The sequence below is a fragment of the Nerophis ophidion genome, linkage group LG13 (assembly GCF_033978795.1).
Source record: "Nerophis ophidion isolate RoL-2023_Sa linkage group LG13, RoL_Noph_v1.0, whole genome shotgun sequence".
In the NCBI taxonomy this organism is placed as follows: Eukaryota; Metazoa; Chordata; class Actinopteri; order Syngnathiformes; family Syngnathidae; genus Nerophis; species Nerophis ophidion.
The window spans coordinates 6,922,078-6,939,334 of NC_084623.1; the positions used below are offsets into that span (position 1 = coordinate 6,922,078).

A 17,257-nucleotide genomic window follows, 5' to 3' on the forward strand; every position below is an offset into this window, starting at 1 on the left:
AATTGGTGAATTTAATGAGGAATTTCGAGAAACTGGAACAAAACATAAAGAATGCTGCTGTAAGTTAATAATACTAAGACAGACACTCGTAAACGCGTCAGTATTTAGCTAATGCTATCGACATTAGCTTTGTTACATTACGACAGCAGGTACAAAAATCCATAAAAACACTCCTACAGATATCACACACAGGACGCTCTCGTAAGCATACATTATTTTAGTTATTGTCACAACGCGGGCTCAAAACCATCCGTCTATCCATCTATCTCTCTCTCTATCAATCCATCTATTATCCATCTCTCTATCTCTCTATCGATCCATCCATCTATTTATCTAGCTCTCTATCAATCCATCCATCTACTTATCTATCTCTCTATCAATCCATCCATCTATCATTCTATCTCTCTATCAATTAATCCGTCTATCCATCTATCTCTATATCAATCCAGCTATCATCTATCTCTCTATCTCTCTATCGATCCATCCATTTATTTATCTAGCTCTCTATCAATCCATCCATCTATCAATCTATCTCTCTATCAATTAATCCGTCTATCCATCTATCTCTATATCAATCCAGCTATCATCTATCTCTCTATCAATCCATCTATCCATCAATCATCTATCTCTCTATCAATCCATCCATCTATATTTCTATCAATCCATCCATCGATCCCTCTGTCAATCCATCCGTCTATCCATCTACCTCTCTATCAGTCCATCTGTCTATTCATCTATCCATCTATCTCTTTATCAATCCATTCATTTATCCCTCTATCAATCTATCCCTCTATCAATCCATCCGTCTATCCATCTACCTCTCTATCAGTCCATCTGTCTATTCATCTATCCATCTATCTCTTTATCAATCCATTCATTTATCCCTGTATCAATCCATCATCTACCATCTATCTCTCTATCAATCCATCCGTCTATCATCTATCTCTCTATCAATCCATTTGTCTATCCATCTATCTCTCTTTCAATCCATCCATTTATCTATCCATCTATCTCTCTTTCAATCCATCCATCTATCTCTCTATCAATCCATTTGTCTATCCATCTATCTCTCTATCAATCCATTTGTCTATCCATCTATCTCTCTTTCAATCCATCCATATATCCATCCATCTCTCTTTCAATCCATCCATCTATCCCTCTATCAATCCATCCATCTATCCATTTTTCTCTCTATCAACCCAGCTGTCCATCCATCCATCTATCTCTCTAACAATCCATCCATCTATCCATCTATCTCCCTATCAATCCATCCATCTATCCATCTACCTCTCTATCAAGCATCCATCTATCTCTCTATCAATCCATCCATCTATTCATCTATCCATCTATCTCTCTATCAATCCATCCATCTATCCCTCTATAAATCCATCCATCTATCTCTCTATCAATCCATCCATCTATCTCTCTATCAATCCATCCGTCTATCCATCTATCCCTCTATCAATCCATCCGTCTATTCATCTATCTCTCTATCAACCCATCTGTCCATCCATCCATCCCTCTATCAATCCATCCATCTATCCATCTATCTCTTTATCAATCCATTCATTTATCCCTCTATCAATCTATCCCTCTATCAATCCATCCGTCTATCCATCTACCTCTCTATCAGTCCATCTGTCTATTCATCTATCCATCTATCTCTTTATCAATCCATTCATTTATCCCTGTATCAATCCATCATCTACCATCTATCTCTCTATCAATCCATCCGTCTATCATCTATCTCTCTATCAATCCATTTGTCTATCCATCTATCTCTCTTTCAATCCATCCATTTATCTATCCATCTATCTCTCTTTCAATCCATCCATTTATCTATCCATCTCTCTTTCAATCCATCCATCTATCTCTCTATCAATCCATTTGTCTATCCATCTATCTCTCTTTCAATCCATCCATATATCCATCCATCTCTCTTTCAATCCATCCATCTATCCCTCTATCAATCCATCCATCTATCCATCTATCTCTCTATCAACCCAGCTGTCTATCCATCCATCTATCTGTCTTTCAATCCATCCAACTATCCATCTATCTCTCTATCAACCCATCCATCTATCCATATACCTCTCTATCAATCATCTATCTATCTCTCTATCAATCCATCCATCTATTCATCTATCCATCTATCTCTATAAATCCATCCATCTATCTCTCTATCAATCCATCCATCTATCTCTCTATCAATCCCTCCATCTATCCCTCTATCAATCCATCCGTCTATCCATCTATCTCTCTATCAATCAATCCGTCTATCCATCGATCTGTCTATCCATCTATCTCTCTTTCAATCTATCCATCTATCTCTCTATCAATCCATCTGTCTATCCATCTCTATCTTTCAATCCATCCATTTATCCATCTATCTCTCTATCAACCCATCCATCTATCCAACTATCTCTCTATCAATCCATCAGTCTATCCATCTATCTCTCTATCAGTCCATCCATCTATATCTCTATCAATCCATCCATCTATCCATCTATCTCTCTATCAACCCAGCTGTCTATCCATCCATCTATCTGTCTTTCAATCCATCCAACTATCCATCTATCTCTCTATCAACCCATCCATCTATCCATATACCTCTCTATCAATCATCTATCTATCTCTCTATCAATCCATCCATCTATTCATCTATCCATCTATCTCTATAAATCCATCCATCTATCTCTCTATCAATCCATCCATCTATCTCTCTATCAATCCCTCCATCTATCCCTCTATCAATCCATCCGTCTATCCATCTATCTCTCTATCAATCAATCCGTCTATCCATCGATCTGTCTATCCATCTATCTCTCTTTCAATCTATCCATCTATCTCTCTATCAATCCATCTGTCTATCCATCTCTATCTTTCAATCCATCCATTTATCCATCTATCTCTCTATCAACCCATCCATCTATCCAACTATCTCTCTATCAATCCATCAGTCTATCCATCTATCTCTCTATCAGTCCATCCATCTATATCTCTATCAATCCATCCATCTATCTCTCTATCAACCCATCCGTCTATCTATCTATCTCTCTATCAATCCATCCGTCTATCCATCTATCTCTCTATCAATCCATCTGTCTATCCATCTACCTCTCTTTCAATCCAACCATCAATCCATCTATCTCTCTATCAGTCCATCCATCTATCTCTCTATGAATCCATCCATCTGGCCATCTATCTCTCTATCAATCCATCCATCTATCCATCTATCTCTCTATCAACCCATCCGTCTATCATCTATCTCTCTATCAATCCATCCATCTATCCATCTATCTCTCTATCAATCCATATATCTATCCTATCTCTCTATCAATCCATCCATCTATCCATCTATCTCTCTATCAGTCCATCCATTTATCCCTCTATCAATCCATCTATCTATCTCTCTATCAATCAATCCGTCTATCCATCGATCTGTCCATCCATCTATCTCTCTTTCAATCTATCCATCTATCTCTCTATTAATCCATCTGTCTATTCATCTCTATCTTTCAATCCATCCATTTATCCATCTATCTCTCTATCAACCCATCCATCTATCCAACTATCTCTCTATCAATCTATCAGTCTATCCATCTATCTCTCTATCAGTCCATCCATCTATATCTCTATCAATCCATCCATCTATCTCTCTATCAACCCATCCGTCTATCTATCTATCTCTCTATCAATCCATCCGTCTATCCATCTATCTCTCTATCAATCCATCTGTCTATCCATCTACCTCTCTTTCAATCCAACCATCAATCCATCTATCTCTCTATCAATCCATCCGTCTATCCATCTATCTCTCTATCAGTCCATCATCTATCTCTCTATGAATCCATCCATCTGGCCATCTATCTCTCTATCAATCCATCCATCTATCCATCTATCTCTCTATCAACCCATCCGTCTATCCACCTATCTCTCTATCAATCCATCCATCTATCCATCTATCTCTCTATCAATCCATATATCTATCCTATCTCTCTATCAATCCATCCATCTATCCATCTATCTCTCTATCAGTCCATCCATCTATCCCTCTATCAATCCATCCGTCTATCCATCTATCTCTCTATCAATCCATCTGTCCATCCATCTATCTCTCTATCGATCCATCCATCTATCCATCTATCTCTCTATCAATCCATCAATGCCAGACACAGCTGGCAGGTGATTAGATTTAACATGTTAATCTAATCACCTGTTGTCTTTAACTGTAAGGTATTTAACTGCATTAGGTATATGTTTTCACTAAATATAGAAATAAAGTCTGTGGTATCGCACATCACTAGTATACACATAAAAAAACACTTATTTGTAGATGACATCACCATATTTAGTCGACTACCTTTTTTGGGTGGTTCTTTGCAGTATAATTTGCAGCCAAACTGTAAAAAGTACCGTGCTGTTGGTGTCTAGAAATGCCCACACAGCATCTCACAGTATGTGCACATTTAATTAGAGCGAGTCAAGGTCAATATGCGCTGAGGCCCGGTGTTTATACAAGAAGAAAGTGAGGTCCACTTCATGAATAGTGCAAAGTGTGCACATCCTGATCAAGAAGACCTACAAGTCTGTGAGTGACCATGGCTGCAGGGTCTGTGATGCTGTACTCAACATTGACACTTTTAAAGGGGTCATGCAGTATTTATACAAACCCCGTTTCCATATGAGTTGGGAAAATGTGTTAGATGTAAATATAAACAGAATACAATGATTTGCAAAACCTTTTCAACCCATATTCAATTGAATGCACTGAAAGGACAACATTTAAAATGTTGAAACTCATAAACTTTATTTATTTTTAGCAAATAATGAATAACTTAGAATTTCATGGGTGCAACACGTGCCAAAGTAGTTGGGAAAGGGCATGTTCACCACTGTGTTACATCACCTTTTCTTTTAACAACACTCAATACATTTTGGGAACTGAGGAAACTAATTGTTGAAGCTTTGAAAGTGGAATTTTCCCCTAAACTTGTTTTATGAAGAACTTCAGTCGTTCAACAGTCCGGGGTTTCCTCTGTCGTATTTTACGCTTCATAATGCGCCACACATTTTCAAAGGGAGACAAGTCTGGACTGAAGGCGGGCCAGGAAAGTACCCGCACTCTTTTTTTTACCAAGCCACACTGTTGTAACACGTGCTGAATGTGGCTTGGCATTGTCTTGCTGAAATAAAAAGGGGCGTCCACGAAAAAGACGGCGCTTTGATGGCGGCATATGTTGTTCCAAAACTTGTATGTACCTTTCAGCATTAATGGTGCCTTCACAGATATGTAAGTTACCCATGCCTTGGGCACTAATGCACCCCCATACCATCACAGATGCTGGCTTTTGAACTTTGCATCGATAACAGTCTGGATGGTTCGCTTCCCCTTTGGTTCGGAGGACACAATGTCAAATATTTCCAAAAATAATTTGAAATGTGGACTCGTCAGACCACAGAACACTTTTCCACTTTGCATCAGTCCATCTTAGATGATCTCGGGCCCAGAGAAGCCGGCGGCGTTTCTGGATGTTGTTGATAAATGGCTTTCGCTTTGCATAGTAGAGCTTTAACTTGCACTTATAAATGTAGCGACAAACTGTATTTAGTGACAGTGGTTTTCTGAAGTGTTCCTGAGCCCATGTGGTGATATCCTTTAGAGATTGATGTTGGTTTTTGATACAGTGCCGTCTGAAGGATCAAAGGTCACGGTCATTCAATGTTGGTTTCCGGCCATGCCGCTTACGTGGAGTGATTTCTCCAGATTCTCTGAACCTTTTGATGATATTATGGAGCGTAGATGTTGAAATCCCAAAATTTCTTGCAATTACACTTTGAGAAACGTTGTTCTTAAACTGTTTGACTATTTGCTCACGCAGTTGTGGACAAAGGGGTGTACCTCGCCCCATCCTCTCTTGTGAAAGACTGAGCATTTTTTGGGAAGCTGTTTTTATACCCAATCATGGCACCCACCTGTTCCCAATTAGCCTGCACACCTGTGGGATGTTCCAAATAAGTGTTTGATGAGCATTCCTCTACTTTATCAGTATTTATTGCAACCTTTCCTAACTACTTTGGCACGTGTTGCAGCCATGAAATTTTAAGTTAATTATTATTTGCAAAAAAATTAAAAATAAAGTTTATGAGTTTGAACATCAAATATGTTGTCTTTATAGCATATTCAACTGAATATGGGTTGAAAATGATTTGCAAATCATTGTATTCCGTTTATATTTACATCTAACACACTTTCCCAACTCAAATGGAAACAGGGTGTGTACATTTAAAACACTCCCTTGTGGTCTACTAAAGATGTAATGCTGGTTCCGTGGTCCAAACACTTTGGGTAAATATCCGCTGACGTCACGTTTGGGGGAAAAAAATGGGGCTTTGAAGGAAGTATGAAGAAAGGAAAGATGGTTTTCTAATATCCCCGACATGGTTTGATTTCACAATTTCGGGACCAGTTACCATTAGGTAAGAAAAGTACCGTATTTTCCTGACAATAAAGCACACTTAAAATCCTTTATTTGTACGGAATAATTCTGGTTTTGCTTCCGGACCTCGAAGCTATTTTATTTTGTGCATGGTGTAATGATAACTGTGACCAGTAGATGGCAGTCATACATACGAGATACCTGTAGACTGCAATATGATGGTAATTTGACTCAAGTAAACACCACCACCATTGTGTATGTTCCATTGAAAATATAGAACATTACACAAGGCGCTCAAAAATCTATTGATTGATTGATTGATTGAAATTGTCATTAGTAGATTGCACAGTTTAGTACATATTCAGTACAATTGACTTCTAAATGGTAACACCCGAATACGTTTTTCAACTCGTTTAAGTCGGGGTCTATGTTAATCAATTCATGGTAAATGTTTTAGTACAAGAATTCTTATGGTCCTTGTATAAGTTAAGACATAATATCTGGCGTTTTGTTTCAGGCAAAAGCAACTTTTCTTACTTTCTGGTACCTGCTGATCTGTATTTGGGATCTGCATAATTTCTTAAAAATTGCGCACGTCCTCCTACGTAGTCGATAAGCTTCTTCTTTTTCTCAATCTTAGAATAGAATAGAGTTTTATTGTCATTGTTGCAGTGAACAAGTTCAAAGAACAACGGAAATGGAGCAGATCGCCTAAGGTGGATATTCAATTTGGTAATATAAATAGTAAAAAAGAAAAATAGAAAATAAGATATGCATCTATATATATTTGTATATATCCACACACATGCATATATCCATACATATGCATATATATATATATATATATATATATATATATATATATATATATATATATATATATATATATATATATTAGTCTGAACAAATAAAAATAAATGACACATGAGGACATGATGGACACATTGTGCTTACTCAGTACCTCATTAATGCTACTATGGCTCTTTGGTAAAAACTGTTTTTTAGTCTATAAAAACTGTTTTTTTTAGTCTATCTTCTTGTTATGGGACATTCATCCTCCACTGTTGCCATTTCTAATATAAAGTAGTGTAAAGTTCTTACTTATATCTGTCAGTAAACTCGCCATGAAGTACTAAAACATACCGGTGTAGTGAGTTTACATTATTCACCCAAGGTACTTTAGTTACTGGAGAGATTTTTTTTTTACGGGACACATATCCAGTGTTGTTGTTTTCCGCATGAGGAGCTGCTGCTTTGTTATTGATTGAAGTAAAGTCTGAATGTCATTAAAAAAAGCGCCATATTTTGACACTTCTTCCACAGCCGTCCTTGCACGCTACACCGCTACAACGAAGATGACGCTGCCGAAGGTGAGCCACGTAAATAAGACCGCCCACAAAACGGCGCATCTAGAATAATCTGCTAGAAAGCGGCTTGAAGATGATCTGTAATAACATTTGGACCAATGAACTTCCATTACGTCTTATGTTTACCACAAGGAAGTCTTTTAAATTTAGGAAAATAATAATAATAATAGATAGATAGATAGTACTTTATTGATTCCTTCAGGAGAGTTCCTTCAGGAAAATTAAAATTCCAGCAGCAGTGTACAGAGTTGAGATCAATTTAAAAAAAGAGTTAAAAGTAAATAATGGGGGTTTAAAAGGAAACAAAATAGAGAAATATTACAAAAAGAATAAAAACAATGGGAATAAAAATATAACAGTAAAATAAGAATATAACAAGACAAAGTAGGCAGTAGTGACCATGTTATGAAAACGTATTGCACTGTTAATGTTTTGCATCCCCTGTCATCCTAGTACCCCCTGCCCCCCGCTCCAAAGAGGAGTTGTACAGTCTAATGGCGTGTGGGACAAAGGAGTTTTTAAGTCTATTAGTCCTGCACTTGGGATGAAGCAGTCTAGAACTGAACAGGCTCCTCTGGCTACTGATAACGCTATGCAGAGGGTGACTGGCATCATCCAGGATGCTTACTAGTTTGTCAACAGTCCTCTTCTCTGCCACCGTCCCATTGTAGAACCGGCCCGCCTGATCAGTTTCTCAAGTCTGGAGCTGTCCTTCTTAGATGTACTCCCCCCCCCCCAGCACACTACCATGTAGAACAGACCACTGGCAACCACAGACTGGTAGTACATCCACAGGAGTTTTCTACAAATGTTGAAGGAGTGCAGTCCTTTCTTGTACTGGTGGTCCGTGTTAACAGTCCAGTCCAGCTTATTGTCCACCCAAACCCCGAGGTACTTGAATGAGACCACGGTCTGTACCTCAACTCCCTCGATCACAATAGGTTGTGACCGTGGACTCGACCTCCCAAAGTCAACGACCAGCTCCTTGGTCTTTGATGGATTGAGCTGCAAGAGGTTCGTGTGGCACCAGACAACAAAGTCCCTCACCAGGTTCCGAAACTCCTCCTCTCTGCCATCCCTGATGCACCCGACGATGGCTGTGTCATCCGCGTACTTCTGGATGTGACACAGCTCTGAGTTGTAGCAGAAGTCAAAGGTGTGCAGGGTGAAGAGAAGAGGGACCAGCACCGTTCCCTGCGGTGCTCCGGTGCTGCTGATCACTGTCAGACCTGATGTCCTTCAGTCTGACGTACTGTGGCCTGTCGGTGAGGTAGTAATATGACTCCTTTAATGCGCCTTATAATCCGGTGCGCCCTATGGTCCGGAAAATACGGTAGGTTTTGCATAACAGGTCCTCTATAAGTCTGTTCAGAATTGACTCGCTCAACACAACATTTGCAGCTACGAGTGAGTCGTGCCTTTGTCAATTTGGAACAACATATTGTTGAAGGTGAAGCTGTCCCACTCATTTTCTGGGAACAACAACACAAATATAAAATAGGAACAATGGGCTTTCACACAAGTAATGAACTGTAATTAATTCAAACGTCCCAGGGAAGTGTTTTCAATGACTGTTTCGAATAGTCCTGAACCCTTGACCACTTTGAAATTCGACAGCAAATAAGAAAAATCGCTGTTTTGCAGCAGTGGTTTAACTTTATTGCACACTCATTGAAGTCTAAAGTCAAACATAGGACATTCCTGAATACTGGGTGATGTTCAGTTTGTCCGCAATTAGAATAAAGGAATAATACCAAAAGGTTGATATTTCATTTAGAATACAGAACTTTGTACAAAATATTTTCGTACAACTTTGGCAAGCTACGAGGCTGCACCACTTGCGTTATGTTTACTGTAATCAGACGTACTGTGCTTCAACTTACCAGTATTATCATGGTGTGTGTATAAGGACCCCAAAATGGCACTGCGAAGAGGCGGAGCCGGCAGCCCGACAGCGAGGTAGGACACACCGTAGCCCAGCCCAAGATGGCGGCGAGGAGGCGTGGCCAGCAGTCCCACAGCGAGGCAGGGCACACCGTAGCCCAGCCCAAGATGGCGGCGAGGAGGCGTGGACTGCGAGCAAGCAGCGAGGCGGGGCGTGCCGGAATCAACCCCGCAAATATTATTAGGTGCGTCGGTAGCCCAGCTGAGCACAATTTAAATCTCCTCTCGCACTATATAAAAAGGGCAGCGGCCGTAAACGCCGGGGGAAGAGACGCGGAGAGAAGGAGCCAGAAGCAAGCGAGCGAGAGAGAGCCACAGGAAGACGAAGACGCACTCGACTGAAAAGGTGGAACGGCAGAGGAAGCAGGAAACGGCAAGGCTGAAAAGCAACCCGTCGAGACTTTTTATTATTGAAAAATAAAAGAAACTCTAACCTGCGCCAGAATGTAATTCCTTGGCGGTCCTGAGAACCCGCACGACGACGGCTCGAGACCATCACAGGCACTTATTAGCAGACACAATACATCAACAAACAATATATAACACACTTTTTTATGGGCTTGTCCGGGCTATCCGGGCGGGGTTTCTTCAATGCCTCAAATGCCCGGCGTTTTGAGTCAGGGTTGCGTGTATTTTCAATGTACATACATGGTTAAGGAAAACAAAAATTGTGAAGGTGTGCGCAAGCAGCAGAATTAGTGAGGGAGGGGCAGAGAGAGCGAGAGAGTGAGATAAAGGATTGGGTGTTCAACAGCCATACATGTCACACTGAGGGTGGCCGTATAAACAACTTTAACACTGTTAAAAATACGCGCCACACCAAAAAAGCAATGACACATCCACACCGTAACACAACATAAACACAACAGAACAAATACCCAGAACCCCTTGCAGCACTAGCTCTTCCGGGACGCTACGTTATAGTGCCTATTTCATTCTCACTATGCCAATACGCTGAGGAAATATGTTTCAACATTAGCACGGCTAAATGCGGTTAATGGTACTGTAGTTGCATCAAACACTTGCTTGGCACAATATAATGCATTACATGTAGAGATTGAATACTTTGTGTATTTATCAACAACACCCAGAAAAATGGAAAAGTGATAACGACTTTTGCCCCCGATGTGCACGCCTCTCTGTAAGTAAGAGTCGAATGCATGGGTTTTTCGACTCGTAAGAGCGTTTCTATGCACAATTGGCTGGATTGAAATAATTGTCCCATTAGCCAAGTGTTCCGGGGATTCATTCTGCTGTCCGCAGCGTTGATGAAGGTCAAGTTTAAATGGCTTCATCTCTCTGTGTGCCTCCCAACTTGGCTGCTGCGCTGCGAGCCAACGCACAAAAGACTCACCTCACAATGCTTCTGACCTAGATAGACACACAAAAGACAATTGGGTGTTTCTGAATAATTTATGGCAGATCTTCCCCCAAATTAAAAGCACTTCTGAAAGCCCAATTACACGTTTAGGAAATGTGGCCTCATATTCAAAAAATGTTTATAGATATGTACACATATGTATACATATATATATATACAAATATATATACCGTATTTCCTTGAATTGCCGCCGGAGCGCTAATTAATTTTAAAACCTCTTCTCACTCCGGCGTTTACCAAAGGCATGCAGTAGATTTAGGCCTGTGCTTATAAATTTGAGTGTGATGTAAGGATACCATCATAAAAAGCAAATTTAATACAAAAAAAACTTTATTATGGTCTTTCCTTTACTTATAAATGAAGTCTATGCGCAGCTCCTTCTGATCAAAAGCATCGATAACTTGTTTATAGTAGTCTTCCTTATCTTTCTTCAGTTTTAAAAGTCTCTCTGTCTCGACGGGGATCTTCGATTGAAAGTCCAGTTTAGATGATTGTTTTAGTACCCCGCCTTCCGCCCGATTGTAGCTGAGATAGGCGCTAGTGCCCCCCGCGACCCCGAAAGGGAATAAGCGGTAGAAATGGATGGATGGATGTAATCCTCCATGTTAAAAGTGCAAGCGAGGACAAAATAAACGATCGCTGCTCACTCTTGCTGCTGGTTGTCACTTCTTCTGCAGCCGAGCTGTCGCAAGAAGGATCACCAGCGCCCTCTACCACCAGGAGGCGGGAGTCATTTAATGACTTATATTTGACACACGCAGCTACGGTATATTAATAAAACATAGCTGCTTACTTTTCTTTTTAGCATATTCAATACCTTGGACTATAAATTCTACTGATTAGATATTAATCTTCTTCCCTTTTGTGTGATTTCAAATTATTGAAATCAGCCGCCTTCATTTTGAAAATGATGACAGGTGAAGTGTCACTCGTGACGTGACGAGTTTGACCCGGTGGAAATTCTAGACATGCGCTAATAAAAATGAATATTTTGCGAAACTAGTTTGACCCGGCAGTAATTCTAGGCAGGCGCATACTATATACCCGGCGGAAATTCAAGGAAATACGGTAATAAAGCTTTGTTCACACAGGGTATCTGGATATTTTTGTTACATCTTTTCACGTAATTCCGTTCTCCCGTATCTCTCATGCTTTGTTCCTTTGTCTCCTTGTCCTTGTCTTAACTTTCTAAGAACCTCTCTTTTGCGCTCTTCTCCGCAATCTAAATAACAGACTGGTCTCTCAATTCAATTGACAAGATCTTCTCGATGAAAAGCTCGGGTTTGGGGAAACCAGTCTGTCCTGACAGAACGTTTGCTGCTGGATTTATATAAAGGACTCATGGGAGAAGCTGAGCATCGCGCTCCTGGCGATACTTTCCTTCGAAGACATTGAAGATCTCCATCTGTACAGAACTGTAGTCGGATAGAACATTGCTCTGGTCTATTGACAAATTCAGAAGTCAAGGACAGCCGCTCAAAGAGCCCAGAGGCTGCCTGTCGTGATGGATGGGTTAGGCAGAGCTTGGGGCACTCAGACTTTGGGGATTTCTCAATTAAACCGCAAATTGGATAACATCTCGGAGATGCTTTCTGCTCTGCAAGGCGGAATTATGATCAACTTGAGAGCCGGAACGGACAATGGGAGCGGACAAACAACCGGAGTGCTCGCCCTAACCGTAACAATCCTTATTTATAATTCGACTCCCTCTGCATTGGCCTTAGAAGGGTCATGCAGGAAACACCCCAGTGAGACCATTGCAGTGAAAGACGCTATGAATCTCGTCTCATTTCATTCCATCCTCCTTCATTTAACCCGGTACAAACTCATTGAGACTCTTTCACAAGAGTCACTTGGCCAAGAGGGCAGCAAAAAGAGGTTTCATAAATACATATGACAACCAAAACAAATAGTAGCAGTCACACACTTTAGTCAAAAGCACAAATTACTTACAGTAAAAACATAAAAACTTGCAATAGGTGAAAATTATAAATAAACAAAAATATTCAATAAAAACAAATGCAGTGCCAAATAGAAACAGATTGTCCCTTCTTGGGATGTTGACTCTGTTCCCAGAGTCTCTGTTATTTCCTTATACCTCATTTAGTTTGGTAAATAAGTTTAACGATATGAATTTGGTCAAAAGACAACATTTTAAGGGTTGTTAAAATACTAATCACAAATAAAATCAGAATACAATGATTTCCTTTTCAACCTATATTTGATTGAATAGATCCATCCATCCATCCATTTTCTACCGCTTATTGATTGCAAATTCAAAATACTAAACGTTCGAACTGGAAAATATTTTGAAAATATTAGCTCATTCGGAATTTGCTGCCTGCAACATGTTTCAAAAAAGCTGGCACACGTGGCAAAAAAGACAGAGAAAGTTGAGAAATGCTCATCAAACACTTATTTGGAACATCCCACAGGTGAACAGGCTAATTGGGAACAGGTAGGTGCCATGATTGGGTATAAAAGCAGCTTCCATGAAATGCTCTGTCAGTCACAAACAAGGACGGGGCAAGGGTCACCACTTTGTGAACAAAAGTGTGAGCAAATTGTTTAAGAACAACATTTCTCAACCAGAATTTAGGGATTTCACCATCTACAGTCCGTGATATCATGAAAAGTTTCAGACAATCTGGAGAAATCACAGCACGTGCCTGTGAAATTGTATCTCTCAAGGCGGCATGGCATCAAAAACCGACATCAGTGTGTAAAGGATATCACCACATGGCCACAGAACACTTCAGAAAACCACTGTCAGTAACAACAGTTGGTCGCTACATATGTAATGTCAATTATATTTATATAGCGCTTTTATTGGATATTGGGTTTCACTATGTAAAGCGCTTTGAGTCACTAGAGAAAAGCGCTATATAAATATAATTCACTTCACTTCGCTTTTCTCAAGTGACTCAAAGCGCTTCACATAGTGACACCCAATATCTAAGTTACATTTATACCAGTGTGGGTGGCACTGGGAGCAGGTGGGTAAAGTGTCTTGCCCAAGGACACAACGGCAGTAACTAGGATGGCGGAAGCGGGAATCAAACCTGCAACTCTCAAGTTGCTGGCACGGCCACTCTACCAACCGAGCTATGCCGCCCCTGTAAGTACAAGTTAAAACTCTATCAGGCAAAGCGAAAGCCATTTATCAACAACACCCAGAAACGCCGCCCGGGCTTATGCACAAATCAAGTTTCTCAGTTCCAACATAAACTCTCTTGTCTTTGCAGTCAATTCGATCCACCCAAGTTGGGTAGGAGACCTTGCCCCAAGTGGAGGAGTTCAAGTACCTAGGAGTGGGGGAAGAGGGGATCGTAAAACAGTGCGGCGTCTTCAGTAATGCGGACGCTGTATCGATCTGTTGTGGTGAAGAAGGAGCTGAGCCGGAAGGCAAAGCTCTCAATATACCGGTCCATCTACGTTCCCGTCCTCACCTATGGTCATGAGCTTTGGGTTTTGTCCGAAAGGACAAGATCACGGGTACAAGTGGGTCGAATTGAGTTTCCTCCACCGGGTGGCGGGTCTCTCCCTTAGAGATAGGGTGAGAAGCTCTGCCATCCGGGAGGAACTCAAAGTAAAGCCGCTGCTCCTCCACATGGAGAGGAGCCAGATGAGGTGGTTCGGGCATCTGGTCAGGACGCCACTCGAACGCCTCCTTAGGGAGGTGTTTCAGGCAGGTCCGACCGGTAAGAGACCACGGGGAAGACCCAGGACACGTCGAGAAGACTATGTCTCCCGACTGGCCTGGGAACGCCTCGGGATCCTTCCCCGGGAGGAGCTGGACAAAGTGGCTGGGGAGAGGAAAGTCTAGGCTTCTCTGCTTAGGCTGCTGCCCCCGCGACACAACCTTGGATAAGCGGAAGAAAATGGATGAATGGATGGATGTATTCTGTTTTTATTTACAAATTACACAACATGCCAACTTCACTGGTTTTGGGTTTTCACGTAAGACGCACATTTTCATCAATTAACTATTTTTTTTGTTCCTTTAAATCCTGTTTCATTGGCAATTACGCGACTTCACAGCATCGGCATTTATCTCCCAATGAAGCCCGACACATTTGAAGGCGAGGTCATCACCCGTCGGAGAGTCTCAAACAACGACAACACACCAGAGCCTCAAACAGAATCTCAAAACCACACGCTGGCCGTGTTTTGGTTTTTGATTCTATCCCTTTAGAACATGCCTTCTTTCAAGCGAAATTAATCAGCCTCTTCATCACTCAGGCAGTGTCAATACCCGACCACAGAGTGAGAAGCGAGAGCACTAATCGCCCAGCACGGGGCCACTTTGTGCTGCCTTGCAACGGCATTTTCAATTGAATGTGTGATGCAAGCGAATGATTTGTGAGATGAGTCGAAATTCCTTTTTTTCCGAAGTGAAAGAGACGGACACCGGCAGTCAGTGGTCCGCTCCGGCGCGCATCCACGCCAAAATAGGCGGTGACCAGCAGACTGTGACAGAATATGTTGGAACAAAAATAAATTATTTTCTAGCAATCATTAGCCAAAACAAACACCTTCCGTAGGTTAACCCCCCTGTGAAGCAGGTGAGTCACTTAAAGTAGCAGTAAAGTGGAAAAACTAGTTGATTTTTTTATGCTTACTTATGTTTTTATTGTCTCCATTAAACCAGGGACCCCATCAAGTCATAAAAAATGGGGTCCCGCAGTACATTTTTGGGATCCCACTTTTTTCTAAGCTGTGGAGGGGGGGCGTGGTCTGCAGGCATGCCGCGGAGCGGGGTGCGTAAGGACCGGCCTCGTAGCACAGCTGGCAAGTGATTGGATAACCCAGCTGGGACTGAACATCCAAATCACCTGCCATGCTTATTAGCAGCAGCCGGCACGAGACACCGTTGTTGTGGTTGGAGTTGCAGACAGACACTACACGTATGTGCCCGAGACCACGCCGCAACAAGGAGAGCAGCAGAAGGACTGAAAAGGTGCAAGAACAGTGTGCTGTGTTGGCGCATAAATAAAATACATTATTACACCAGACTACCGGGCTCGTGAGAAGGTCTATTATGGTGCTCGTAGCACAGCTGGCAAGTGAATGGATAACCCAGCTGGGACTGAACATCCAAATCACCTGCCATGCTTATTAGCAGCAGCCGGTCCGAGACACCGTTGTGGGGGTTGGAGTTGCAGACGGACACTACACGTAAGTGCCCGAGGCCACGCCGCAAGAAAGAGAGCAGCAGAAGGACTGAAACGGTGCAAGAACAGTGTGCTGTGTTGGCGCACAAATAAAATACATTATTACACCAGACTACCGGGCTCATGAGAAGGTCTATTACGGTGCTTTATATGCACCGTAATAGGAATTTTTAAAACGGGGTCCCAGGCACCCCATCAAGTCATAAAAAATGGGGTCATGCGGTCCATTTTTGGTGTCCCGGCCTCGTAGCACATCTGGCAGGTGATTGGATTACCCAGCTGGGACTGATCATCCAATCGCCTGCCATGCTGCTCCCCTCACCTCCCAGCCGGTGATCAAGGGTGATGGGTCAAATGCAGAAAGTAATTTCGCCACAACTAGTGTGTGTGTAACAATCATTGGTACATTAATTTAACTTAATTTTTGGTATTATTCTCAACTTTTCTTGCTTGGCTTTGATCAGTTGAGCAGCCGGTCCTTTAAGTAAACAAAGGGCCTGGTTGCGCGGGGATCGCAGCCGGACATTTCCGGGGAACTACGGAAAAAAACGCCGGGTATGCCGGATAAAGTACCGGGGAAGGACATTGAATTTTTGGAAAAATTTCCCTTGTGGATCAGTAAAGTTTGTCTAAATCTAAGTCTATGAATCCATCCAGCCATCCATTTTTTTTGGAGCCTATCGCGGCTACAATCGGGCGGAAGGCGGCGTACACCTTGGACAAGTCGCCTGGGCCAACACAGATAGACAGACAACATTCACACACTAGGGACCATTTAGTGTTGCCAATCAACCAATCCCCAGGTGCATGTCTTTGGAGGTGGGAAGAACCCGGAGTACCCGGAGGGAACCCACGCAGTCCTGGGGAGGACATGCAAACTCCACACAGAAAGATCCCGAGCGCAGGATCGAACCCGGGACCTCCGTATGGTGAGGCAGACGCACCATATGA

General features: G+C 41.8%; 1 protein-coding gene across 1 annotated transcript in view; it reads right to left on the reverse strand.

Moving 5' to 3' along the window:
* thsd7ba (thrombospondin, type I, domain containing 7Ba) overlaps window positions 1–17,257 on the reverse strand; it is a 531,947-nt gene that overhangs the window by 375,948 nt on the left and 138,742 nt on the right.